The following is a 15,809-nucleotide window of genomic DNA, read 5'->3' on the forward strand; positions in this document are numbered from 1 at the left end:
CTGGCCTCTTGAAAAGGCACATTTTCGGACCTTTGAATGGTGATGACTGATTTCTCCAGCTGGAACTTTGGACAGCGACGATCCTTGCAATTGTGATTTTTTTTGCAGTTAATGCACCACTGGGGATTTTCACACTCTTTGTTTTTGTCAAAGATGTGGTCTTGACCACAGCGAGCACAAATCTCATGCTGAAGTGTCGCCTTACAATGTTTAGCGAAATGGCCATATCTCCTACATCGAAAACATTGGCTCGGACCAGAGTCATAGTCGAAGAGCCTATAGGAGCTGCTGAAGAACATGACTCTGTCTGGTACCGACCCAGAAAATCCCAGGAGGTACGCTGAGCTCCTACCACCCAAACGACGAACGCTAGTGACACCCACAGCTGCATTTTGGAGCTCCCCCAAGATATCCTCTTTACTGATGTCATTAGGGACGCCAATTATTTTTTTGTACACAGATAGCCTTGTGGAGTCTCCAGATATGATATCGTATTGGATATCTCCCAATGACGAAAATGAGCGGATAGTTTTCCGCTGTTCCTCCGAAGCAAGCGTGATCAAGAGGTCCCCGCTTCGCAACACCTTGGCCTCCAAGCCACGGCCAAACGTCGTTTCCACTAATCTGTGGAATTCTTTCGTAGTAAGGTCAGAGAAAGTCTTCGAGCCCTCCTTTGGTTTAAGCCTAAATGGCCCTACCCGTGTAGTTTGCACTTGAATATGGGCCCCGCGACGAGGATGATCTCCCACACGTGCCTTTTTTCTTCCTCTCACTTCTTTGAATTCTCCTAGAGCCGGATAACCCGTCTCGTCACCCTCGTCCGCCGAAGTCATAGGGGCATCGGCATCCACGTGGGACTGGGGCATGGCCTCAGCCACGGTAAAACTGGTACAAGCCAAGGCTTCGCGAGAGAAGGAGAAAGGGAGAGACAAAAAAAAAACCCAAGGTAGGGGGAAAAAGGAAGATAACTAAATAGGGACGAGAAGGGAGAAAAGAAAAAAAAAATAAAAACTGGGGGAAGCTAGAAAATAACGGTAAAACAAAAACTATGAAAACAAAAGACAAACAAAACCACGGCACATCCGTCTCCCAAAAAGCGTCCATCACGATAAACACAGTGAGGATGCTGACCTTCCAACAGATGGCGCTATACCAGTGGCAGGGCCAATACTAAAACGAATACCAGCGTATTTGGCAAATTGGCATAAAAACAGCGAAGAGAAATGCGAACTTTGTCAATGGACGCTTCAGTAACGGTTAGAATGGCTAGCCGAAAAGTCATATTTAAGCCAATTGGAGACGCGTTTTTGCCCTCATGAGAATTTTGCGTCAGATAAGAAATGCGTCGGCTCACGTGTATAAAGAACATACTAATGTCAATTTTCGATAATATATTTTAAGGTAAAATATATAATGTTACTAAAACCCATAGAAATCCGATTTCTATGCTAAAACCAGGGTTGTAGAGAGATGGTTCGATCACTTAAGATTTTTTACTTGGCGAAATATTTTTTTAGCACGGATGGCGCTAGTGACGCTTAGTAGCTCCTACAGATATTTTGTGGGCTTTACCTCATTACACTGGAGTACCTACGGAAAGGGAACATTACCAAGTTTTCGTGTCGATCGAACTCGGTTCGTTATGATCTCTAAATTAGTTAATTTTCGCTTTGTTGTAAATTTATTAACAATTTAATTTTTGAAAATTGCGAACAATCTTAGCAAACCTAAACTAATTAAGAGCCAAAAGGCTATTACAAAATTTGTATTTCAGTTTAAATAAATATCTGAGAAACTGAAATTTAATGTTCGCTAATTATAAATATTAAAAAAAACATTTCCTTAAAATTCACACATGTAAAAAGGAAACTGAAAATTAAAGCGATCCCAGTTAGCTTGTATAAAATTTAAATTTCCGGCTGTCTCCTATAAATTATTCTGCACCTCAGTACTTCTATGCATTGGGCAAACGCCTATAGGTATCTTAAGGGGCTACACAGTGTCGGGCACGCCATCTATTTGCCACTTTTTCCTTAGCTAAACTCTCCTATGGTAGAATTGCTAAGTGATCGAACCATCTCTCTACAACCCTGCTAAAACTAAGTATTATTAATATTATCATTATTTATGGTATAAATAATTAAAATTTTATGTAATATTTTTATATTGCCGGGCAATTTTAAGGCTTCTCATGGAGGCAATTAACTTTCGGAAAAAGATGAAAACTAATTCCTTTAGAACTAAACGTATTACTTTTGCAGTACGGTATGCAACAAGTTATGTTCGAGAATCGTTTCCAGCTTTCTTACATTTCAACAAGCACTATATAAATAGTAACTTATGAGTCCTGGCTGTCGGAAATATTACTTCTTGGCAATTTCTGGGAAGATGTTTTATTTGAGCGCCCATAGAAGCTTCAAAAACTTAAAGGGGCTCCAAAGTTAGGTGGCAAAATGTGTGTAAAGTCAGTAAAGTGCGAAATTTACGGTTGACTCTGCCCACCTCTGCCAAGGCCGAGTGAGGGGCTGGGGGGAATGAAAAGCATGCTCAATTTTCCTTTTTTTTCCCACCGAACTTTGGAGCCCCTTTAATACACTTTAATAATTAATTTAGAAATACTTTTGGTGCTCGTGTACCTTTAAGAATATACTGAAAAGGCTTTTCTCTTTCGTCCCCGGATAATTAAAGTACTTAAACTGTACATAAGTAACATATAATTAATAGCAATAAGTATGACAATTAGCAAATAATATGACCGAAATGTTTTTCAGAGCTATTGCGCAGTAAAGGTTTAGTTAAGCACAGAACCCCCAAGTGTACAAATATGCCTAAGGCGAAATATACTAATAGCGTTTTGCATTTGACTGCTCTCAAGCACTCAAGATTGCTCTGATCAACATTTTATGTTCCATTAGCGTGCTCGTATCTGCTCCGATCAAGTTTCGCGTGTTCCATTTCGCACTCTCGGGTGCTCCGAGATCGCCCAAAACCGATCGGCCGATTTCGACAAATCAACGGATAGAGATCGAGATTGGAGCAAATTTTCGCGTGTTCCTCAGGGACGTACCTTTGGGGGGGGGGGGGGGCAGGGGGAGGCTCCCCCCCCCCCCAAGTTTTGTAGAGTTGGCAAATCGAGGTGGACTTGGCAAAATGAAAATTATGAAACATGTTAGTTAATTAAAAAAACTCCTAAATCGATAGTAAACAAATCATTTAGAATTTCCCAGCAATTTACTTCCCTAAAGTCATTAACTATATTTGAGATTTCTATGTAGTTGCTTCTCCTTATGTATAACTTACAAGACCTGATTTCTACGCTAGGCAGCTAGTGTGTCGGAACTTTAGTTCAGCCTTGTGGTAAAAGCTTTTTAAATAGTCATTTTTCCTACAGCACCTTATCTTGGAGGAATAAAACAAGTATACAGGAGTTGCGGAGACCTGCGAAATCGGTTTCGTCAGTGACCGTGATCTCGCGCGATTCGGAGGGGTTCAAACGCGACTAGCGCCAACTGCATTCGGGATTTTGCAACTATTTTCATTTTATAGCATTGTTTTCGCGTCGTCTGGTTTGTTTTATTCCTCCAAACAAATACGAGTCATTTTGGAAAAAGGCGCAAAGAATTTAGAAATGTTTCAAAACCAACCAGACGACGCGAAAACAATGATATAAAATGAGAATAGTTGCAAAATTCCGTATGCAGCTGGCGCTAGTCGCGTTTGAACCCCTCCGTCTCGCGCGAGTTCACGGTCACTGACGAAACCGATTTCGCAGCTCTCCGCAACTCCTGTATACTTGTTTTATTCCTCCAAGACCTTATAAAATTGAAAGGCAGATCACGGCCAACTTAGATCTGTTCTCGCTGTACTCGCGAGTACAGCGAGAACAGATCTAAGTTGGCCGTGGGCAGATAGACGCGTGATAGGGAATATCAGTTGTTCGTTATTATTTCAGTGTTCATTTTCTACGTTAAATTTGGCAATCTGAATAAAGTTTATAAAAATAGTTTTAATTTCTATAGGAGATGTTACAGTTTTTTTTACTTCGGGTAAATTAGGTAAGTCGTGAATATTATAGTGATATTCTTTAGGAAAGTCAAAATTTCACAAGCCAAAATTCCTAAAGTTGCGTTGGGTAAAGATAACGTGTGATCATATGGTGTGATACAGTGTCGGTTGTTCTTACGTTAATATTTCAGTAATAAGTGTTTGAATTTCTTATGTTATATTTGGGTATGAATAATTCTAGTTATTCAAAGCAGTTCAGTTAAACAACAACTAGTATTCGTCAGGATGAAATATATCTATTTTTTACTACAGCGGGATACACGACGAGAAAATAGTAAGCGGGTTTGATGGGATTTTTAAATTGCTGTAACATCGTTCAATCTCTGTTTTCTACTTCGTGTATCTCACTTTATATATAAAGAGAGTACGCAAATGCTTCACTCAATATAACTAGACGCCGAGCCGTTTTCGCCATTGAATTGGGAATAGTACCGCTAGAATGACATAGGCGCGTTCGTTAGTCGTGGTTTCGCGAAACAAATTCTGAAATTTCCAGTCGGCGCGCCCAGCCGTCAATTCTATCATAATACGGGTGGCGCCATCTATAACTTCCAAAGTACATTAGTACCATTAATTCAATTGTATAGTATATAGTTCCCGCCGCTAACAGCGGATGGCGCCACCGGTTATAATTTTAATGAAACATTTAAATTGAAATCTACCGTAGCAATCCAAACTTAGACGACTTGACAAACTTTGGTTTTTACTTGACAAATTTCACTTACCTCCCCCCCAAACGTACACTCTTCGGTACGCCCCTGGTGTTCCTTTTAGATGTTTTGGCAAAATGGTAGACCAAGACGCGAAAAATTAAATTACTATCAGACGAAAAACCACAAAGCGCGGGAATATGTTCATGGAATGTTAAATTTGCGGTTTTATTCATAGTCGATTGGGGCGAGATCTATGACGTCAGAGACAGATTCAGAGCGAATCTTGAGCAATCAAATGGAAAACGCTATAAATTATACTACTACCAAGGGCGGAAATATAATACTCAATTTGTTTGAAAGTCTTTTAGCGTTTTCCATTTCACTGCTCTCGAGCGCTCTAGATCGCTTTGATCAACATTTTAAGTTCCATTTGCAAGCTCGGATCTGCTAAGATCAAGATTCGCGTGTTCCATTACCAGCTCTCGGGGGCTCCAAGAGCGCCCAAAACCGATCTGCCGATTTCTATAGATCAACGGATTGAGATCGGATCAAATATTTGAGTGTTCCTTTTAGATTTTTTCGCAAAATGGCAGACTAAGACTTGAAAATTCAAATTACTAGCAGACTTAAAAGTGCGGAAATATGTTTATGGAATGTTCCATTTACATTCGAGATATATGACGTCGGAGACAGATTCGGAGAGAATCTCGAGGTATCAAATGAAAACCGTTATAAGTCAGTGCCGGGCGAGATGGGAATGACAATAACTTTGAACCCAAGTACGAATGTAAAGGATCTAAGCTAGGGTTGAAAGACCACAAGAAAGCACCATGTCTGTTTTGTTAATTAAACTCCGCAACAAATGTAGCTATTTCAATAAAATCACGACATTTATTTTACATTTTTAAGTCCACCCACAAGGACGTTTACTAACAGCATATTTAATATAATCCAAAGTTAGTATGTCATAACTAAAAATCTCAAAGATAAAACGATTTATAAAAAATTGGCCAAGTGCGAACCGATGCTGAATAATAGCTAAGATTGAGATCAAGTGTGAACAAAATAAAAGGTCTTAAAATAATATAAAGTTTCTGGTAGTTTGCTGATAGTAATTATAGCAAGGTCGTTACGACCACAGCACATGCCGTTGCAAAGCGAACGGTACCAAAGATATTTTTCGGAATTTTTTTTATAAAATATATATTTCATGAGCTACAAAAAAGGTCCTATGCAATTAAGCCGTACGAGATGATGCTGACGTTATGATTATCGAAAAAGTTCTAGAAGAGTCCTTAACAATTCAAACCGTTATTTATGGAAGACTAGTTTTAATACCCGGCTTCGCCCGGGGTCTTAGTTTTAGCAATAACGTAACACGCGTAGCAAAAACGTAACACACGTAACACGCGTAGCAAAAGGTCCTCGTAGCAAAAACGTAACACACGTAACACGCGTAGCAAAAGGTCCTCGTAGCAAAAACGTAACACACGTAACACGCGTAGCAAAAGGTCCTCGTAGCAAAAACGTAACACACGTAACACGCGTAGCAAAAGGTCCTCGTAGCAAAAACGTAACACACGTAACACGCGTAGCAAAAGGTCCTCGTAGCAAAAACATAACACACGTAACACGCTTAGCAAAAAGTCATGAGCTACTTAAAAATCCCAACTAAACCTCCCCTTCTACGAAATCCCTTTCTTTCACACTAACTCGCAATTAAACTTCCCCTTCTACGAAGTCCCTTTCTTTCACACTAACTCGCAATTAAACTTCCCCTTCTACGAAGTCCCTTTCTTTCACACTAACTCCAAACTAAACCTCCCCTTCTACGAAGTCCCTTTCTTTCACACTAACTCGCAATTAAACTTCTCCTTCTACGAAGTCCCTTTCTTTCACACTAACTCGCTTTGTACGAATTTCACACTAACCCGTTAAAAAGTTTAAAGATCGGGACGGGCGCAAGGAACTCGAGAGGAGATAAGGGAAGTATTTTAAACGCAGTTACCGGGTTTGACACATCACCTGCTCTTTTTAATAAAGATAAAACATCAGCTTTGAAATTATTAAAAAAACGACAAGTTTTACAAGTTGCAGCTCAATTTGTCAAACAACCTTCAGTTTCTCATAAAACGCTTGCTTCCAATGGAATACGGGTTATTTTGGCCATGTATGAGTCTCCCCCATTACAGAAATTTCCATTCACGAATATCGTTATAAATGCTTTACAAAATCTATACATAGAAAGAAGTTGGTAAACCTAATTTGTTTTTACCACCTGCAGAAAATGCAGCTAAAAAGCACTTATTTTGAGTGTATTATCAAGTTCAGAAGTGGTTAGGTAATGAATTAAATCCTACAGTTTGGGGATGGATAAATAAAGATAATTTATTACGACCAAAAACAACTTCGCAACCGCCGGCTTCGGAATGTCTTTTGAACATGATTTTTATAACTGTTTAAAAGGATGCGGACCATTATGTGGTTGTCGAAAGCTCGGACTTCACTGTTCATCAGTTTGCGGTAATTGTCACGGGCAATCATGCCAAAATTGTGAACCAGTTGAAATAGATTCAACGGAAAAAGAAGAAAAGAGCTATAAGGAAATAGACAGTCCAGCAGAAAATGAAATTAACAAGAAGAAAATTAAATCGAAGAACAAGAAGAAAATTAAATCGAAGGACAAGAAGAAAATGAAAATGAAGAACAAGAAGAAAATGAAAATGAAGAACAAGAACAAAATGGAAACGAATAACGAAAAAGAAATGAAAACGAAGAACAAACGAAAAATTTTTAGAACATTAATTTATCATATTTTTATTTACTTTTTAATTCGTGTATTTATTAATATGGTAAAACTAACCCTATGCATTAAAATATAGAAAGATTAAGAAAATTTATTTATTTATTCATATTTGATATTTACTTTTTAATTTTTATATTTTTTTTCCCCAAAAATATCTTTGGTACCGTTCGCTTTGAAACTGCATGTGCTGTGGTCGTAACGACGTAGAATGCCTTCTGGTGGTTGAATGTCGATTCGGGCAGTCTTTAAACTATTTTTGTCGAACTAAGTGCAACATTTTGACTTAGAATTCGCCTTAGAACATTTTTCATTCGAAATTGGCGTTAATCAAAGGGCGTTTTTTTATTAGAAAAAGAAGGGTGGGGTATCAATTATAATTTAATATTAAAATAACTACTTAATTAATTTAATCCAATTAAACTTTGACCTTCTCCAGAGCAACAGATCTACTTTGAAATATTACTATAAGTTTTAATTTTAAGTACAGGACTCGGTTTCAGCTGGCTCCAAAGATAGAGGCAATGTTCAAGATAGGCTTATTAACGCTTGCTATTCAACCTCAAAGATGACAATGACCCAGAGCACGACACCACTGCTCTCCAAGAACTACTCCATGCGATTGGTTTTGATGACGACCTGATGAACCAAGTCAAACATACTCGCTTACGTTCCTATCAACCCCAACAGGCAGATACTGGCTACTGTCGTGCCAATAAACTAGTCTTTCTTTCCAGTGGCGTAGCCAGGATTTCGTTTCGGGGGGGGGGGGACGCCATTGAATAAAAAGTAAAAAAATAAAAATATTTGTACGTACGACCATACGTTTCGGGGGGCATGTGTCCCCTGTGCCCCCCCTGGCTACTCCACTGTTTCCTTCTCTTAACTCCAAACATAAGTTCCTGAAAGGAATTAAAGATCTTAAATTCCACGATACCACATTAAAAATCTCCTGCTCAATAAACCGCTCTCCCACCCAACGCTTGGCACACAGAATTTCAAAGACTGAACTATTACGTCACCTTGAAGGAGGCGAGAGGGACTTATGCATTCGTAATGGAAAGGTGATCCCCCGGGCTGAACTTGCCAAACCCACAAGCACCGAATCCTCTACTCCACCAGGGTAATCTCTATTCTGGTCTTCATGTATACATAGTGATATAACTTCTGTAAACAGCTCTATAAACAATGTAAATAGTTATATAACCTTGGCAAGCAATGTAAATAGTGATGTCACTAGTTATGAAACTCTTGTTGTACCCGTTTCTCTGGCTACCAGTTATCTATATCCCCAATTAATGAACCCTACCGTCATTCCACCTCCAATACACAATACTTCCTATCTCCCGTAACGATGTCGCCTTTCACACCAGTGCCTTGCACCCTCTGACCATTCCATTCACGGGAAACCCATCAGTCTCCACTATGCACAGGAATACGAAATCACATGCACTCAACGTCCTTTACACCAATGCCTGTACCTTGACGGCATACAAGTTGGCAGAGCTCTCATCGATCATAACTACTAACAAGACGAATGTCGTGGCGTTAACAGAAACTGGTTTCACATCTGAAATCCTCAACAGTGAATTGCAGCTCCCTAAGTTTAACATTTTCCGTTTGGATCGGAGTGGACCTCATACAGGCGGTGGCGTAGCTTTCCTTTTTCCCTCAAACCTTAACGTCCACCAAGTGGACATACTTCCACCGGCCACGCTGAATTCTATGGACTGGATATATTGACAATTCGCTGCAACCTGCCCTCTATGGTTTTGATCTTTTGCCTTATATACCGCTCTCCTTCGTTCAATAATCACACAGAACTATTACAAGTCATAACAGCAATAATCGACTACAGTGCACCTCTGGACTTTGTGTCCCTTTTCCTGGGAGACTTTAACTACCGCAAAATCGCATAGCCCCAAGCCCAACCTCTCCCATCTGCCGATCAAGCCACTAAGTCCTTCATTGACCTCACTCAATCAGTCCTTGACTTCACCCAATTGGGCCATCTATTTCAAAGTCCCAGTATCCTTGATATGGTATTGACTATCGATGAACACCTGGTCTATGACGTTGAGCAACTCCCCCCTTTGGGTAAGAGTGACCATAACGTCATTGTCTTCAAACTAGCTAGTCCGAACCAGAACCACGAGTCCCAACCCACTCGCCTTTGTCGTGATTTCTTTAAGGGGGACTTCGAAGGATTTCAGTCATACCTTTCCCAATTCAACTGGAATGACCAACTCAGCGCTGAAGATGTGGATTCATGTTGGGGCAGTTTCTTATAAATAATTCACTGTGGTATTGAACTTTACGTCCCTTACCGTAGACCGAAACAGCAGAGGCCGCTACTTTCTTCCCCCAGATTCGTTAAATCGCGCAAGCACAAAACTGCTACGTAGCGACGTTTTGTTCGCTCAAAATCACGGAATTATATACCTCAATTAGTCGACACTGCCCAGAATGATTATAAAAAGGCACGAAATGCAGTGACTAACGCATCACGTAAATTCAAGCGAAAATTTGAAAACAATCTAACACAACGCATAACTTCGAATCCCGAAGCGTTCTTCAGCCATGTGAATGGGCTCCGCAAGTCTAACTTTACTATCACTGAAATGACTGATGATATTGGCAATTCGACAAAGGATCCCGCAATCATGGCCGATATACTAAATAAACACTTTGCCGCAGTCTCTTCCAACACGATCCCACCAACTACCAGACCCGCATCTACACATCCAACCCACATCACTCCCAACGATAACTATCTCACTGATTTCTCCTACACTACAACGTCAGTCTTCAAGCCATTAATGGCTCTAGATCATAATCAATCAGCCGGACCTGATGGCCTAGACTCCTATCTATTGAAAACATTAGCACCTCTTATTGCACAACCAGTAACTGTAATTATCAACAAAAGTTTCCGCTCCGGTGTAGTACCGCAAGTTTGGAAGTATGCTACCATCACACCAATTCACAAGGCAGGAGTACGTACCAACCCATCGCACTACCGCCCAATAGTCAAAACCTGTCTACTTGCGAGGGTTGCAGAACGGCTGGCTGATGATCCGCTTCGAACCTTCTTGACTGACAACAATTTCCTACACCCTTCACAACACGGATTTCGCTCCAAACACTCTTGTACTTCGAATCTACTGATGGCTACCAATGAGTGGACTCGATGGCTTGACTCTGGGTCCCCAGTAGATGTCATCAAGGGAGTAGGGACCACGGTATGACCTACAATGTCCTGAAAAGCGGAGTAAACCACCTAGGTAGCAAAAATCTGCGCTTCGACTATACCATGAACGGTATGTCACTTTCCAAACCCGATTCACCCATCCGCGACCTTGGAGTATGGGTCGATTCATCACTCACCTTCTCCCATCACACGACAACGGTTGTCAAGAAAATAAATTATTGGACGGGCCTAACCAGGCGCTCCTTCTATTTTCGGTCCCAGTGCCCGATACGTACCCTATACCAGTCACTAGTGCTTCCTCAAATAAATTATGCCTCGGAGGTTTGGAGCCCTCAGATGGCTGGAGATAGAGACCAACTGACCAAAGCCCACAACCGATTCACAAAGCTAACGAAAGGGCTCGAAACCGATACGCCTGAGATGCGGAACTCCAAACTTGCCATTGACGCGCCACTATTGTGACATACTATCAACGACCTTATCCAACTCTGGAATATCTGGACTGGTAACTCTGCCTTAAAGGCAGATACTTTCTTCGACTTCGCCACTCTTCGAAAAACGAGCGGTCTTAATGCCAAGATAGTCAAACCACATGTCCGTACTACCACCCGTCAATGGCACTTTTCCGTCCGTACAATAGGTGATTCCGAAAAAGATCGGTGGTCACATGATTTGGTTATTTTCGGTCGTATGGTTAAAGTATTTGAGCACGCGCTTTTTTTTTCATTTTCAACGCGCGTGCACAATCTACTAATATATCGCCTATAAATTAATTCTTTTGTACATGTGTTTGTCGACATTATATTTCAGAATCACCTATTATCTTGTGGAATAAATTACCCAGCGATGTACTCCACTGCACCTCACGCCCGATGGCCCGACGCAACATTAGAAACCATTTCATAGACTCTCAGTAACCCCGCCCTGTTCCCATTTATCCCTTGTTTGTACTATTGCCTTCACATTTTTTCTCATATTTAACATATTTTTTTATTTTTTTTTTATTTTTTTCTTCTTCTATATCATAATATTGTCATTGTCATATCTCCATAAGCCACAACCTGTAAGATTGCACAAAAGCTTACTGTAGCTTAGCCGTCTATTATGTATTCAAATAAATAAATAAATAAATAAGCAATATGTTTTTCGTTATAATTTAAAGATATTTTAACTTTTTTAGCTCGTGACCTTTGCCTTTTGATAAAATAGAGTTTATAAAGAAGGATAAGAAAATTTGAAGAAGAATGATGCCTCATATATTGAGTTTGGGTAAATAGTTTTGGAATTATAAGCGAATATAAAATGGCAGCCATTTTCCAAGATGGCGGTGAAAGTTGGCACCGCAGACTTTAGGACTTTGGGGAGGTTTTATAAGACCATAACCTCTTTCGATTGTGAAATTTTTAGGTATGGCATATTTTTTCCCACACAAAAAAACATTGAAGCCGTTCTAAAAACATTAGCATTGCGATTGCGCAGAAACGACTGCTCAGACGCTAAATTCACATAAGACCATTCTTGTCAAGAACGTGCTCAGCATTAATTTTGTACTTGACAGTTTAGCTGTAAAAGTAATATTAACGAAGATATTGGTGAAAAACCATTTTTGCCGGTCATTTTCCGGCCAAAAAAAAATTCCATACACCCCAATGATGGGGACTTTTGACACAACGTTTATAGACACTAAATAAAGGTGTATGCAAAAATTCAGCCCGGGGGCATTTTTTCCGAAGTGAAATCCTAAAGTTACTGGACTATAAGTTGTTCAGGCGGTGGCGGAGATCAACAGGGTAGATGTGAAGGAGGTGGGCACTAGTAGGAGCAGGGAGGTGAGATAGTTTCTGGGCTAGTTTAGTGAACGAGTTTTGTGCCTTCTGTAAAGCAAGAATGTCTGATTGAAGATAGGGTTTCCAAATGGGGAGCAGTAATCAATATGGGGTAGAACAAGCGAAGTATAAAGGGTCCGGGTGAGTTTAGGAGAACGGAAGAGAATGTTTCGACGTATAATACCGGTGGTGGGTCTAATTTTTTTTAGATTTTATTAGTATGATTAGAGAACTTTAAGTTAGGGTCCACCAGCACACCAAGATCACGCTCAGAAAGGGTGAAATTAATCGGGGTGCCATTAATGAGGAAAACATGATTGGCCGGTCAGTGTTTAGAGATAACCCCTTGGAGCGGGACCAATCAACAACAGCGGTGAGGTCAGACTGAAGTGACATACAGTCAGATGAGGACTTAATACAGTCGTAGAGTTTGGTGTCGTCCGCAAATAGGGCAACCAAGGAGGCACGAACAACATCTGGCAGGGAGTTAATTAGTACATTAAACTATAAGGGATCTAAAACGGATCCTTGTGGGACCCCAGACTTGACGTTAGACCAATCAGAGGCTTCACCATGAACCACTACTCCGTGCCGACGGTCAGAGAGGTAGTTAGAAATCCATGCGAGCGCGTCGCCAGTAACACCGGCCACATGTAAGGCCGAGATGATGACTGCGTGAGGTAGAGAATCAAATGCCTTCGCAAAGTCAAGAAATATGACATCAACACTATGGCCTTGATCAAGCCAGCTAGACCAGCGATTAGTAGCGGACAGGAGGTTAGTGATACACGAACGCTTGGGGAGGAAGCCGTGTTGGGCTGACGTAAAAAAAAATTATGTAATAGAGGAAGCTACTCAGCTGCTCTTGGACTAGACATTCCGCCAGTTTAGGGACCTGGTTTGGGACGCTGATGGGGCGAAAATTATGGCAAGACTACGAGAACCTTTTTTATGAATGGTTAGCCTCCTTCCAAGAAGGAGGTAATACGCAGGTAGTGAATGAAAGCGATAGCAGGAGGTAGAGGGGCAGGGCTAGAGATTCGGCGCAATTCCGTAGAAGAAGAGGATGGATGCATGGACGAATTATTCGTCCATGATCATGGACGAAAAGAAGATTGACTTACTTGTACATCTCCTAGGTGTTTTGACAACGTTTCTAACATATCACTATTTTGACGGATGGCTCTTAACCTACTAAATGGGGAAACAGCTCGAGACGAACCAATCGACAATAAATGGGGTAATTACCGGATTTCCAGCTTTTTACGTATTTGTGACCTAACACTTCAAAAGTTAAAATCGAGATACCAGGCAAACTCTGAATTAATCAAAGAAATATCATATTTTCATCCATCAAGGTTCGAAGAGATATCAACACTTGGAAATTACGACGAAATTAACTTAAATTTAGTCCCTAAAATACTTGGCTTGAATTCTTCCGATATTCAGAGACTGAGAGAGCTAGGTTTTTTCGCAAAACGTTTTGAGAAACTAACCGAACCTTTACTTTCTACAGTTTATTTTTAACACTGTTTGACATACAACCAGATTTATAAGAATTAAAACCAAATATTCGAAAAAACTGTAAATCATTGAGACCTGTAACAGTAGAACTATTATACTGTGGACTTGGCCCTTGCAACCCTTAACAATGTGAAACTAAATGATTAACAATGAACAAACTTGAAACTTGAAACTTGAATCAAAGGACAACGATATTTCAAAAGTGCACAAGAATATTTTATTAAAATTTATTTAAAACATTACTAAAGTTTTAAATAAATTTTAATAAAATATTCTTGTGCACTTTTGAAATATCGTTGTCCTTTGATTTAACCAGTATCTCTGTGCAAGTCGCCAATCAAACACTTAATAGAACTATTATAATTTAACATCAAACGCTTTTTATGGCCTAGGTTTTCTTCTGCCTGTCACCCTGTAAATTTACTTCCCGCAGCGCAAATATCCTGGTGGTAGGCCAACGTGTTATGATATTTGATACCACTTATGATACAAGCCTTAAATCTAGTCTCAAGATAACTTGTTGTTTGTTTATTTTTCTCTCTGTCGCACCTGTGGGATTTCGTGTTTCGTCTAGCGCACCCGTTGCGTTTATGCTTACGCGCTTACCCCCTGGTATTATACAATGGGTATTATCCTTTTTAAATGGAGTAAATATAAACCCATAAAATATGTGCATTAGTTGATAGTCACAAGTTTGAAAATTTTCAGCAATTTCTCTATTAATTCGGCTACGGAAAATTTGCCAATATGAAAAAATAGGGCCCCCTTTTTTAATAAATTGGGGCCCCTCTAGTTTTCCACGTAGACACGTGCCTACTCGTGCCTATTGCTGGCGGCGCCACTGAGTCAAATGCGGTGACTATAGTGCCTTATGTCCAGCCCTGACCAAAACCACCTAAAGGTTAAAGTATATGTATCCCACTAGCTTTATTTCTTCACTAACGGTTTATTTCACAGATATTGCGTCATCGAATATTAAATGCTGATTATGCCGTCGCTCAATTAGCTCTACTTCTGATAAACCGACGGCCTTTATTTTAGTAAACAAACCGGTTTGAAAAACCAAGGCTTAGTAGCTAAAATGAACTACAATATACTGTCAAGTGCTGTTAATGCAATTAATGAAGTTTTCGGAGACTCAGATTCTAAAAAAAAATGCATTGTCAATTAAAAGAATCAGGTTTATTGAAAAAATAGTTGAAATTCAGGTTGAGCTTTTCTGGGGCATCTACAAGGTTGGAGTGTTGCAGATTCTTTTCAGCCTAGGCCTAACTCTTCTGGGCTTGGTATGGGTTTTAAAAACGCTGGTGGAATATTCCACTTCGACGACTTTTTCCATTTTCGGAAAGTGATCTCTGACCCGAACCGTATGGGTCATTTTCCCCAACCTTTTATTTTTCTAAATTACTCACAATTTAACTTCATCCGCACAAACCGAGTGAGTTTATAAATTTCAATGAAGCTGACTAAAATTCCGACGCAAAAAATTCCTTCTCAATTTTGAGGTTTTCCATTGGCTTAAATAAATATGTTACTAGCCAAAAGTGTGACTCCCAAAATTACTAGGATGAATAAAAAGGTTAAAATCTAACGTAGTCCACCTTTTTACTGGTTCGTGGTGAAACAAACCGTTAGTGAAGATTTTTGAATGTAATCAAGGTACAGTGGCATACTTATGAGTAATTATGTTACATATGGTAATACACCTAATAAGGACACGGCCAACT

This window comes from Leiobunum rupestre, chromosome 7 (assembly GCF_980474605.1).
Source record: "Leiobunum rupestre chromosome 7, qqLeiRupe1.1.hap1, whole genome shotgun sequence".
NCBI classification, from domain to species: domain Eukaryota; kingdom Metazoa; phylum Arthropoda; class Arachnida; order Opiliones; family Sclerosomatidae; genus Leiobunum; species Leiobunum rupestre.